This window comes from Cyclopterus lumpus, chromosome 12 (genome assembly GCF_009769545.1).
Source record: "Cyclopterus lumpus isolate fCycLum1 chromosome 12, fCycLum1.pri, whole genome shotgun sequence".
Classification (NCBI taxonomy): domain Eukaryota; kingdom Metazoa; phylum Chordata; class Actinopteri; order Perciformes; family Cyclopteridae; genus Cyclopterus; species Cyclopterus lumpus.
In genome coordinates, this window is record NC_046977.1 from 11,403,594 (window position 1) to 11,417,642 (window position 14,049).

Consider the following 14,049-nt stretch of genomic DNA (forward strand, 5'->3'; position numbering starts at 1 on the left):
TAAGGTGATTTTTATTTATTTTATAAGCCTTTATTTAACCAGGTCGGTCCCGTTGAGATACAATGACCTCTTTTTCAAGGGAAGCCTGGCCAAGACAGCAGCATAGAAAAATTGCAACAGTCACAAGACACAACAGAAATCACATAACACAGATAAAATACATTAAAACAAATCATGATGGAAAAAAAATCATATACTGTGAGAAAAAGAAATGAAAAACAACATATTTTAAAAGTGGCATCGGAAAGTGCAAGACTTTTAAAAACTCTTTAGACCTCTCGAGCCAGCGGTGCAGGTTAGCGGTTCAATATTTTTGTGGACGAGGAACCACACTGAGTAAGAACCCTGAGTCGTCTGAGAGAACCTGGACGTGCAGTGGTGAGAATAGCTCATGCCTATTCAAAAAGGTATCAGCGTTCATGCTTTGCTCTCTAACATACACCCTGCAGAGCGAGGCATGCTCAGTAGTAAGTGACATGCTGTGGATATTGTCTGCATTATGCCTCATTAATGCAGAGCGATGCAGCAGTGTCGACACATGCTTTAAGGATATTAGAACGAAGGACACCGGAGATATGATCTCAGGCATGTACTGCATGTGCGTCAGAATGATGGTGGGGAGGCGTGTTGTTCCTGTTCATTCTTAGTTGCATTTCTCTGAAAGAATAAAAGGTGTATGTGTACGCTGTATATAATTTATCTTCCTTTATAATGGCTTTCTTTTTGCCATTTCTCTCCATGGCTCTGTTTCTCTCTCTCCTCTTTCCAATTTGCTCCTCCCTTATTGATTTATGTCTTTTTTTTCCCGTTTTGTTTTCTCTGTCCGTTGGCATGGAGTTTAATGAACAGGTGTGACAACAGGCAGAACAACGGCCAATTGCAACTTGAAATCCGTGTCAGGAATTGGCACATTAAAACATCCCATATTAATTTAAAACTCTGGCTCTGGATTCCAGTCCTCGGAACAACGAGCCTCGCTGGTTTTCATTTGTGTAATCTGAAACCATTTTAAACCTGAGAGTAAAGGGGAATGCTAATTAAATAGTTCCATCCATGCTAACAGTAAAATGGGTACACTATTCCAAGACATGCATGTCTTTTTAATTTTATGCAACTACACTTTTGTTTCATGTATTGATATTTTCAGAAACAATGCGATTTTTAATGGACAAATATTGTGGAGAACGTCCAACGTAGATGTTCTCACTAAAAAGTAAGCATGAGTCTCTTCTCCTCACAGTGGACACACTCTGACACTGAAGAAACACACAAAAGAAATGCCATCTACCTTGCTGAGCTCAAATTATGCACCTGGTCTGTTCCAATTTATCTTAGCCCTCCTACTTCTCTTATGTTTTCCTGCGGTTTTATTAACGACTTGTTCAGACTTTCAGAATTAGTAAGTCTGGTATTACACGTGATTGTCATCCTTATTTGTTTAATTTTGCTTGTGGTTTATTTTGTGATGAGATGCTGACCTTAAGTAAGCCCTTTCTTTTGGTATTCCATTTACAGAACTTTGAGATGAACATGTTTTTTTTTTTAATAAAAAAGACCTTCATTCAAAAAGATACTCAGTGTGATGACTACAATTATTTAAGTACACTAGTTTAATGGCTATTACCTCTAAAACGTCTTTGCTACTACTTTTAAAGATCAGGCACCGAACATACCGCGTAGAATGCAGCCGGATGCAGTCGACACCTTGGAAACAAGGTTTGGTTTATTGATTAAAATCTGGATTCTAATCCATTCATCAGCAGGACAAGGTTAGGCCAAGCTTTGTTTAAACACAGTAGCTGTGACTGCTGATGAGCTCCTTTTTGGTAACATGTTCACGTTTGTCTTCCATTTGTAGGCACAGGCTTCCCTGTGATCATCAAATGTAAGTATACAATGGGAGTTGCACAACCCTGCTACCCTGTATATGTTTTTAGAGTATGACAATATGGTTCTGTGCAGGTGGATGCCAGGGGAGGTCAGACCACAGAGTATTGATGAGGCGGCAGAAAGAAGAAACGCTGATGTTGCTTCTGGAAAGGAAATAGATAACATTGACAGGGGCATGCAACTCCCCTCGGTCGATTATTAAAATGCAGAAAGGCAGTATGTGTGTAGTTCCTGCTGACTGGCTGACCGACGAGGCTGTCTACCTATCTACATACTATATTTGTGCATCCACATCATCTTAAAATTAGCTTAGCATTATTCATCTCAGAAACACCTGTCATCTCCATGGGTTACCTTAAACTTAACTGACACACACAATTGAATACTGTCCTGCGTCAGCTTGGAGAATAAATAGACTATCACTATGCCAGAACTGAAGCATGCTGCAACTGTGTGTGTGTGTGTGTGTGTGTGTGTGTGTGTGTGTGTGTGTGTGTGTGTGTGTGTGTGTGTGTGTGTGTGTGTGTGTGTGTGTGTGTAGGCTCCTGCTGTGCTGATTTCAGCAGGAACAGATGGTGCTGCCAGGGCTCTGCCGAGGCTCCACAGTCCATAGTCTGTGGGAAGACTTGTGCATGTGCATACAGTGTGTGTGTGTGTGTGTTTCCTTTTTTACCATTAATCCACCACACTACTTTACATACTACTGTCCATACACACTGACACCGATTGTTGCAGTGTCAGTGATATCCTAGTGGTCTTTGGCCTAGTTGTCTGTCCCATTGACACTTCGCAGCTTAATCCTGCTTGAAAGGCTCTTTCTTCACTGCTAAGCTCATGTTTGCCAACACACAAAGCTGTCACACTGCCACCCCTTTGTGTGTGTGCGTGTGTGTTTGTCCGAGCAGGTTTGTGAATATGTAAGTGGTTATACACACACTTATCACATAACTGCCAACAAATGCCAAAAAGGAGTGTCCATTTTTGACACGTTTGTTACTAAATAATGAATAAATACAGAAAATGAACAAATAATGAAATAGCAAAACAAAGGGTGCTACTGACACACAGCACTCATTCATGGTTACAGTAGGTACACAAAAAGAGGGTGGCAGGGAGGGATAGAAAGAGGTGAAGTAAAAAATAAACCTCATGTTTGGTCGAGCTGTGTCAATGACATTGAGAAAAAACCTAACAGATTTCTTTATATGATGAAAATGTACTTAAACAATGAGTTGAGGTAAGGTCGAAGCAAAAGAATGGGTCACGGAAAAATCTAAACGGAAAATATTTGGAGAGAATTGACAATTGATTGTCAGAGGTGTATGGTTGCTATTCTGAAACGTATATATGTTAAAGTACGATTTGTGAGCGCATGAGGACAACTAGGGTTGTCCAGATGTGGACCAATTCCCTAATGGGCTTCTACTGCACAACACACACACACACTGGCAGGCAAGCTGTCAACACACGCCACACACACACACACACACACACACACACACACACACACACACACACACACACACACACACACACACACACACAGTACTGCTTGATATCCCAGTGGTGTGTCCATTCCCAATCTATCGCTCTCTGTCCATTTTCATTAATAAAAGCAGTAGTGTGGCGGGTGGTGGCAGATGAGCAGATTAGCGTTGTGTATTACGAAAGCCAAATCGCATTGAAGGCTCAAGAATTGTTAAGAAATTAATTTCGCAGTCAGAATGACATCATCCTACATTAATGAACATAGAACGACTTCAGTGCGTCATATCGTTGTGTCTCTTTCCGTTTCAGTGCTCTTCTCATGGTCCCTCTCTGAAGCTGTTGCCGTGCCCGTCTGCCTCTCAATTCAAACAACAGAGAAGTTATCTTGAATACGGCTCGTTTCCTCCTTCAGCTGAAATGCGATTTCAGGCAGAATGCAGCAAAAAAAAAGTTATTCTTTTGTCCTCAACGATTATTATATACAGCTCACTGGTAAATATAATGATATTCCCAAGCAAACACACACATAGCGTTGTGGATTGTGTACTTTGACTCACAGATGCCCAAATTAAACGCGTTTGTGTACTCATTCTGTCGGATAGTGTACATTGTGTACTACATCAGGCGGCTTCATTTTATCTCCCAGCCCCCAACTTCATCTGCACAGCTTTAGCTAGAGCTGATCAGTGACTCCATTCATTCCAGGTCAATTTGGGCAGTGTGCTCAATACGGCCGTTTCATTACACACTTCCTTCCTGTCTGCCTCTCCGACTCTGGTGAGAAGACGGAGAGACCGAGTGGGAAGGGAAGGAGGAGGGAGGAGTGAGAGAGAAGAGGAAAGGCAGGATTTAAGTGGGTGTACGGTGGGAGAAAAAGTGTACGGGAGGTTAGAAAGACAAAAACAAGGAGGAGGAAAGGCAAGAAATGAACAGAATGAGGGAGATGAACAAGGTGCATGTGGTGAAGAGAGGGAGTTAAGTGGAATATGATGTGCTAGTGTGGGAGGTGGAGGGTGAGAGATTAGGAAGATAGTAATCAGGATGACATAAAGGAAAGAGAGAGATGGTGAAAAGGGTGGAACGGCAGGGTGTGGCTGATTCAGATAAGAATAATAGAGCCACAAGAAAGGGCGTGCAAAGCAGAAGAAAGGGGGGTGAGGGAGGAAAAGTGGTAAAATAGTGAAGAATATAAACTCCAAGGGAGAATAGCAGAATGGGAAACATGGATTAAAGGAGAAAGGTGGAGACAGGAAGGAAGGGGAGGCAGGGGGCTGGAAGAACAAGGGGGAGGATGTGAATTGAAAAAGAAAGAAGGGATGAAGTGACAAGAAGAGCCCAAGGAGCCATGACTGAAATGATTCATCTCTTCACACTTTATAACAAATGTTTTATATTAATATTAAAACAAACTTTACAGAGCCACAGGAACAGGACTTGTCATTAATAATTAACTATTAATTATCATTAATTCACTAAATTGTATTTCCTGCACTTTTACATTTCCAGTCTGTCTTTTAAAACCAGATATTAAACGATAATTACATAAGGAAGGTCTAGTTACAAGAGAAACTCAAATAAAACACACACACACACACACACTTGTGATGACAGTAGCTGATGAAATTATTCTACTTCTCACTTCATCTTCCTTCTTTTTCAATATCTTTCCCCCTTTAGCCTCTTTTGTGTACCTGTGTTAAATGTCACGGTCACTAACAAGCATCAAAGAAAGAAAGAAAGCGTAGAAAACATAAAAAGATCCTGAAGTCTGTCCCCGGGTTAAATGTTCCTCAGCAATCAGGTCCCTTATTTCTGGGACCGGGTATTGTTTTAAAAACAACCCAATAGAACCAATTCCGGTATCCTTAAAGTGATAGAGTACTTCATTTTCTACTTCATTCGACACCCATCATGTTAATTGAAGTGTTCAGTTGCGTAAAAAGCCACCATCACTGCATTAATTTTTATTGCCACAGGCAGCCTGCATACTTTTGCACGTTTTGGTGGCATCTCGGCACGCTGAACTGCCAACGCTGTCCAACACACCGTGCTCGACTTCACCGCAAACTGTGGAGGGGGGCCAATGAGATGTTGCCTTTAATCAAAGAACGCTTGTTAACATCTATATTACTTAGATTATATTACTTATATATAATACCGTAACAAATTATTTATTACTGATACCCAGCCTTACTTATTTTACATCAGTGCTCAAATAAAATATATGCCAAAAGAAACAAAACAACATGTGACTCATAAACTGTGTCTCCTCTGCTTTTTAGATGCTGGAGAAATAGATAGAGAGATGGAGAAAAGGCAGGACTTAAGTGGGTGTACGGTGAGAGAAACCCCCTAACCCAAAGTCAGTGAAAGAGTGTGTGAGCGAGAGAGAGAGAGAGAGAGAGAGAGAGAGAGAGAATATTAGATGGCATGACACAAGAGGAAGGGAAAGTGAGAAAGAGATTCAGCATCAACTTTCCCACTTGGGATTGGTCGCCATGGCTACGGAAGCATTTTCAGCTGAACGTGGGCCAAACATAAGGAAGAGTGAGTGACACACACACACACACACACACACACACACACAGACAACATGGCGGCACTGATATATTGTGACTGCAGCATTGTTTTAATGTAGATAAAAAGGTAAAAAATAAAATTATTGCATGAAGTATTGTACTTTTTATTTTGTAATACAGCAATCTGAACCTTCAAGATACAGTTACAAAAACCCATCTCCCATAAAAGGCTGTAGCACTGCAGCTAGGTAACCACAAGATACTTGATCTCCAACAGAAAACACGTAAGACTGCGGGAAAAAGCTGTGACCCAATACGCACTCTATGAACTCGAATGGAAAACAGAGACCAATGAGAACAAATAGCATCGAGAGACTATAACATCTCATCTTACAACCAGACAATCAGACTCCATCTATATTTCAAAAGCTACGGAAAACCGTAACAATGGGCTGTCATGATCTAAGATTAGTGGAGGGCGCGTTTAATGAGGAGAAGGGCACAAAGGGAACGTGCTTCCATGCTGGCAGGCTAACTGCGGTATCACCTGAGGGCAATTTGTTAGATTTCTGTAACAAACCTTGAGGAAGAGTAATTGAACCGGTGCATCAAATCCAGTTTTCTGAAATTTAACCAACAGATGAGAATTTGACCGAAACGTTTGAATTATTGGTCGACTTTTCTTCTTTTTTTTTTAACAATTAATAACTCCCTTTCACTTTTTTGTAACAGCAGTTTGATTTACTCCATGTTTCTGAAAACAGTAAGTGTGCATACATTTTGCAAAACACAGGACACGCCCGTCTCATTTTTCCTTAGCAATAGGTTTGTCAATATTTGCATAAAGTACAGCCAATGTTACGGGTCATGAATTATTTATGGTGACTAAAGGAATGAGACTCGTAAGGGCTGGTTCTGCTCGACAGTGTTGCCATGGACCTACCAAATGTGTGTGTGTGTGTGTGTGTGTGTGTGTGTGTGTGTGTGTGTGCGTGTGTGTGTGTGTGTGAGATCAATGGAGAGAGAGAGAGAGAGAGAGAGCGAGAGAGAGATGCTCTGCTGCGCTCACCGGCAAAGTCACTGCTTTCTCAAGGACACTGCGGCTAAGGGGCAAGAAAGACAGAATGGATGACACACACAAGGAAGAAGCTAGAAGGAGGCAGAGAGATATGAAGACATTTAGTGATAGAAGGCCAAGCAGAGCAAACTCACACAAATGAGAGTGGAGCAAACAGCAGATGAGAAAGGTGTGCCAACAAGAGGGGGGATGGAAAGAAGGAGGGCTGAGGCTCTCCATGAAAGTGGAACAACACAGGTATAAGGTACACACTGTACAGCATGGGGAGTAACCAGAAAACATTGTTTGGCTCTTTACCTTTAATCGGTTACAAAATACAAGCAAGGGGTAAAGCTTCAGATGATTGTCATTATCCATGCATTGATTATTCTTTTTAGTTTAACCAGTTCATCATTTAGTATGAAACATGTGAAAGAAATTTGCAAAAAATGAAAGTCACAGTTCACCAGATTTCATAGTGACCTCTGGTAGTTTCTGCTTGACAAAGTATTTTAATGACATCGTCATAACAATAATGTCTTCAACAAATTAATGTCTGCAAATGTTTTCTGTGATTCTGAGCTTCATCGTCTCATCCTTTCAGCTGCACTAATGCAAACTAAAGTGACTTGATTCCAGCGCCCCCCCCCAGACAACACAGAGAGCCCACTGACTGAGCGGCAGCAGACATGTTGGAGTAATGTTACGTCCACTGAGGAGCAGGGCTTGGAAGCGCCTTCTTCTTCTCCCTCACCAGCGATCCACTAAAACCTCTACAGCAATCAATTATTTACACATAAACGCACGCACGCAGACCCCAAAACACTCCACAGAGATGATGGCGAGGAAGGCCGCTGGGTGAAATGCATAAAAGATACTTAACATACATAAGTAGGCAGTTGACCAAAGCAGCGTGTGACCACTTGGACCACAGCCCCTGACCAGCTGCGAGACCAAAATGTGTCTAACGCTAACGTAAAGGCGATCTCAGTGTTCATCTAGAATACTGAGGACCTGACCACCAGAGGAATATGGGACTTATGTTTATTCAAATACACTGATGGGAAAGGCAGAGAGCATGCATTGACGGGTACAGACCACATACAGGCACACAGTAGGAGGGATATATTACACACACACACATACATACATACATATATATATATATATATATATATATATATATATATACACACACACACACACATATATATATATATATATATATACACATATATATATAACACACATATATTGAGAGAGAGAGAGAGAGAGAGAGAGAGAGAGAGAGAGAGAGAGATTTCTACTTTAAACAACATTTGAGTCATAGAAATGTGTTGTGTTCCAGCCAACCATCCTGCAGCAGCCCAGCAGTAAACAGAGATATACAGACGGAGAAATAGGAATGGATTTTGTTATTCTTTTCACTCACCTCCCTCTCTCCTCCAATCTGTTTATCTGCCCACTTCAAATTCAGTGTCCGTCAGCCAGTGTGTCTGTCTGGAGTCACGATGTCAGAGCAGGCAGGGTTCGGTACCTGAGAAGACAAGAGTTCAAAAGGTCAGTCAACATCAGTGCGACAGCACTTAAGGAACATGTTCAGCTTGACATCAGTGAAACCCTCACCAGCTGGCATCACATAAAAAAAGAGAAGAGGTGTAAATAAGGATATACTTGTTTACTTAATGAAATAATAAAATGTATCCTTGTATGATGTCTTATGATGCATTCTACCATTATGCAGTGCCATAAGTGATCAGAGCTCCGGAGCAAGTCCCTGCAGTGCAGAACCTGTTTAGGCAACACAACTACCTGGTTAGGTTGTGTAAAAAAAATTCTTACGGAACTTACATTGATGGCGTTAGATAAGCACGCAAATTACTTCCCTAAAGAAAGGTAAAATAAGTCAACAGTGACTTTGTGTCCTGTGTGAAACCAACAACAGTCTGCTGAGGGACTCACACTAACAACAGCATGTGAGAGATGGCGAGACACTCCACTGCCATCCATCTGAGGTACGAGATGAGCGACGAGAGAGCTGAACAGACACTTACAGATGAGAGGTTGAAAGACTGAAACCTCCATTAGGCAAGTGTATATTTAGTCTCTGTGCGAAGAGAGTACTTATTTTGCCTTGAAGTATGACTGATTCACTTTTGCTTCATTTTGATAGTACTTTCCCCTCTTCTTCCTGAAAACATCACCTGAAAGGCCAGTGGAGAACTAGTGAGGGCAGAAGGTGCAGGGCCCAGGGATCAGGTGCTAGGAAAACGAAAACAATATAAAAGAAATTAAAAAAGGGGAGTGTAAAAGAATATATTATAAGAAGGGACAGAAACTGAAATAAACTAGTGGAAAAAACTGTTTTTTCAAAGTATGTAAAAATTGACACCAGAGAAAGTGGGCCCTCCCTTTATCATTTGCTTATGTGCTGCTACAGAACTACGTGCGCATGCAACATCAATTCCATTTCCACATTTGCTTTCCATGCAATCGGATTATGGAGAGGGTGCCTGAAACATATTGCACTGTATAACAGATTTTCAGAGAATACAGTGGTTTATTCCTGAAGGACACGTCTGACTTTGAGGACAGCTGCCGATAAGCATGTCCGCTGAATTCTGCCAACTAGTCTCAAGCTGAACTATTCTTCCATTATAAGGCCAGCATGGCATGGGAAAGTGCCTTACTTTAAATTAAATGTGACATGATGTACAACCACACTGTAACAAGCACCTTTAGGTACCAAACTACTTTGCATAGACTCCGTTTTTCAACATAAAAACAGTTAAATATTCAATTGGTAGGGCTCAACTTTTAAAAGTGGTTGCCAGGCTGGCTGCAGTCATCAGTCTTCAGTTGTCAAAACTGAAACTATAGCTACACCTTGTGTTTTGAGTAATTAAGATACTCTGCAAGTTATACATCAGCTTAATAATAAAAATGTGACACGTATACATATCATGTGCATGTTGTACATGTTCTGCAGTCACCTCTTCACCTCCCAATAATTCACAAATGTCCTCTTTGTTTCTTGTTCAGGTTTTTTGGTTCATTGTCGGGTTAATCAGACTTTTGACCTCGTAGTCAAACAATCGGATTTGCTTCACCGTTGTCTCACACAGATGTGCACACCATTGAACACACATGCAGCGTTGTCACATGCAGCTTGGTCTGGCTCCGTCTTGGAAACATCAATAATACAAGATACATTTTATTTTATATTTTTGTGCTGTCCGTGTTAAAAAGTGGCAACTAAAGGCCAAGAATTGTTTGCCAATTTCTCAAAATGGATGCCAATGGCAACCTGGCAACCCTAACTGTAAAGCCCTATAGATTTCAGGCACTTCTATCCTCCAGTGAACCTCCTACCATTGTCCTGACTACCATTTTCATAGTCATCTGAGACTTAGGTGTGAAACAAAGCTACAGTGACACTGAAGACCTGCCTGCGCTGTCAATCAATGTTGTATAATTTTTCACATTTTACTTTCTGAACATTAATTTCATTAAAAGTTGTGGTTTTCAGATCGTCTCCTTTCTTCTATTAGCTAAAACATCTTTAGGCTCCATTAACGGATGAACAGGGTCACGTAATTAAATGATCTTGTTGGGTTTAATTTGCCTTATTGTAAAATCAATAAGAACAACCCTGACTCCTGAGAAATATCAAACTGCTCGTTTCATTATTTATGAGTGTAGTTAAGAAATGTGTGAAATCCTTATCCTTATCCAGTACATTACAGTGCATAAAATACAATAAATAATACAAACGGTAAGTACTACCGGTCCCTCCCTGTGGAGCAAAGTCTGACACTGGTGATCCTGACTAACCTGATACAACGAGCAGACGCTGGTGCTCCCTGCTAAAAATATGAGACGCAGTACCAGAGCCAAGAAAATCAAAGCAGAAGAGTTCTGCGGTATTTGTGTTGTTTGGGGAAGCAGTCACACCTCGTTTAATAGAACAGGTGGGTGTCGGTTGGTGTAGAGCCATGCTTCTTCAAGACAAACTGGTTTCCAGTCCCAGACTGTCTATTCACACAAGTCTTACACTCTCACACACACACACAAAACTTACAAGTACACCGCACGCACACAAACAATTAATCTTCCTGTAGAACTAGACAATGCTGTATGAGCAATCAACACCATCGCAGTTAGTTTTAATAATACCATATCAAGATCAAATAAATCATACTTGTAAACTCTTTGATATTGAATGTATTTATTTGAGTAATGTCTACTGACTAATTCAATTTAATTACAACATTGTTTTAATTATGTGTGTGTACTTTGGCCAGTTGCACAGCTGGGAAACAGTTTGACAGTTCATGTCTTTGGTAAAAATCCCCATTACAAGTAAATCATGAATGAAAATGATCATTGTTTTGCAAGCCAAAGATTGATCATCATTCAAACTGAGTCAGTAATCTGTTTGATACGAACAAATGTTCATCATATTCATTATAGAATGACCATATGAATCAGATCACAAACAAAACAGCTGTATAAAGCCACACTGTGTTGAGAGGTGTTTATATCATATCTAAAAATAATCTATTCTAATCTATTTTTTCCCAGAAAACCCGGCAGATGTTTTTAGGTAGAGTTAAAGAATGGAATGTAGATTTGGCGTGAACATCATTTTTCACACCTCTATCAGGCGTGGTGAAGCCGTTTAAAGACAAAGAATATAAAAAAGCTCATATCACAGATTTGTATTTCTTCCTTTTGTGGCAGAGCACTAGAGGGAGGAGGGGTAATGGAGACGTACTGTCAGATAATGGTCTCCAGTGACTGTCACGTGTTCTCAATAGAGAAAGAAAAATAAACCTCCAGCCGACAGCATTATCTAATTTGACCATCCTTCACATCTCATTTGTAAACCATTACTGCCAGTGAGAAATAAGAAGCTCCGTGTCAAACTGAGAGGCCGCGGTGCAATGGAGCGTAAACAAAGACATCATTGTATGCTGCAGTAGGTGGTAAAAGAACCTGACTCGGTGTATAAAACACAACCTGGAAGACATTGAGCTTGTTAGTGACAGATTGCCAGTGTCCCTGATTGCATTTTCTAATCAGACCAGCTGGGGGGGAAAGTATCTGAAAACGCACGCGTGAACAGAGAAAAGTACACACACCAACGAGGAAACACAAGTACACGAGCCACGATAAACACTCAGATGAAGGGGTCTGTGTGTCTGCTGTGAATTCTGGTCCACGCGCTGCGTGAGAGCCCCCCCCCCCCCCACGGCAGAGCACTCGCCATCTACCTCCTTGAATAAAACCAAGTGCTCACCAGTTCTATGAGTCAGCCCCACCTTTTAAGCTGTTCATTTCCTCACACGAGAAGGAGAAGGCACTCACCAACAGCCCCTGAGTTCATGGGACACGTTTCACCACATTTCAGCCTTCACAAGAAACTTATGAACTTTCTCGAGTTTCTTCATGACAAACACAAAAGTAAGTCTTTGAGTCTCTTCTGTCAAGTCAACGACTCTCAGGTTCCCTGTGCTATTTCAGTCCAGCGTGTTTGTTATCTGCTGTTATTTTACAATATGATACCGTGACTGTGTTGTCTCTAACCCTCACTGCATTATGTTTGGTATAGCTCCAGGACTAATTATTATTATTATTATAAAGTTAATCACACATGCTAATTCTCGAGCATTCTATCAATCATAAATCAGATTATTTTATTAACACTGCAGTCAGTGAAAATGTGGTCATTGAGAGTTTCTTTAGCCTGGCACCTGAGTGGGATTTACATGAGAAGCATATTACTCGTGCTCACTGTGAGACACTGAGTGCTTTCATATTTTTATTTTTATAAAAATATGAAGTTTGGCTATTCAATTTGTGAAATACAATTTAAATGGCAAACCCGTTTTAATAGTAATTAGGATGTGAGAGAGTATGCCTTAATTTGAAAATATTCCATGTAATCCTAATCCAGATAATTTCCGTCATAACTCATTTTCATTACACACAAAGACACACGTGCATAACAACAGTGGAGGAAGCCCTATATATCCAATATGAGGCAGGCTCATATTGAGACTTAGCCTTGGCTTTAGAATTCAAATCAGGAAACAAGTAGAGGGTGACGGGTGAGCTGGGTTGCAGCTGGATGGAGAGTGGGTGCCGGTGGGAGGTAGGTGTGAAGACAGAACGAGCTAGTGTGTACAATATCTGATAAAAAAACATGTTTGCATCCCTTCCGGAGCTACGACAAAGAACAGAATGCAGCAGTGAAATGGGATGATAAAGGACGAGAAACAAAGTTACCCATCCGCTCCTAATGCAAGGTGAGAGAGGTAGAGCGTATAGGTTCAGAGAAAGAAGGTGGGAAGCAGATGAGAAGGAAAGTGGAGAGCAGACAGGGAGTTTCCAGGTTCAGCCTGTTGTTCTTCATTCTTGTGCGTGACCTCCTTCCACTCAACTATAAACACAATTTAACAGAGTACAGAGACGCAGGCGGCCACTGCAGAGTTATTTGTTGCCGACTGCATCTTCTTATTCCCGAGGAGCGAGTGCTCAGAGACATCGAAAAGCCTTCTCTTGTGAAAGAAATGATCTGGTGACCAAACTTTTGAGAGCTAAAATGATCCGGGAGGTTCACGGACAGCCACATCAATTCTGGTAGAGTTACTCTGTTGGTTCAAGCAAAGCTGGTGAGACACTGAGCCAGGCCTCGAATGGAAAAAAAACACCACACACACTGTTCTGAACTAGGACACATCTATTCATACATTCATGCACAAAGTCCACACACACACACACACACACACAGACCCTCAGTTTCAAACATCAATAAAGACTATGCTACAGCAATTGATGGTGGTTTGTGAGCACCCTTGTACATATAGGCTTGGGCCCCTAAAATCACAAATGAGTCTACGTTCAGCGGCCCTTTAACACTGACCCATTCTGCAGCAGAACACACACATAGGACCCTGGACACCAATGCAGCATTGAAGGCTGCTACACCAAGGAAAGAACATAGAAAACACCATCATGTGATGAGGTTATAGGAAGAACTCATTTGTGGCTGACAGCATGTTGTGTGATAGAGAAAGTGTTGTTTTGTAT

General features: G+C 41.1%; 1 protein-coding gene across 3 annotated transcripts in view; it reads right to left on the minus strand.

The window, feature by feature from the left end:
* strbp (spermatid perinuclear RNA binding protein) overlaps positions 1–14,049 on the minus strand; it is a 67,647-nt gene that overhangs the window by 36,326 nt on the left and 17,272 nt on the right. For all 3 annotated transcript variants that reach the window (XR_004610650.1, XM_034547547.1, XM_034547546.1), the window contains exon 2: positions 8,387–8,491. The gene's annotated coding sequence lies outside the window, so the exon portion shown is untranslated. The remainder of the gene's footprint in view (positions 1–8,386; positions 8,492–14,049) is intronic.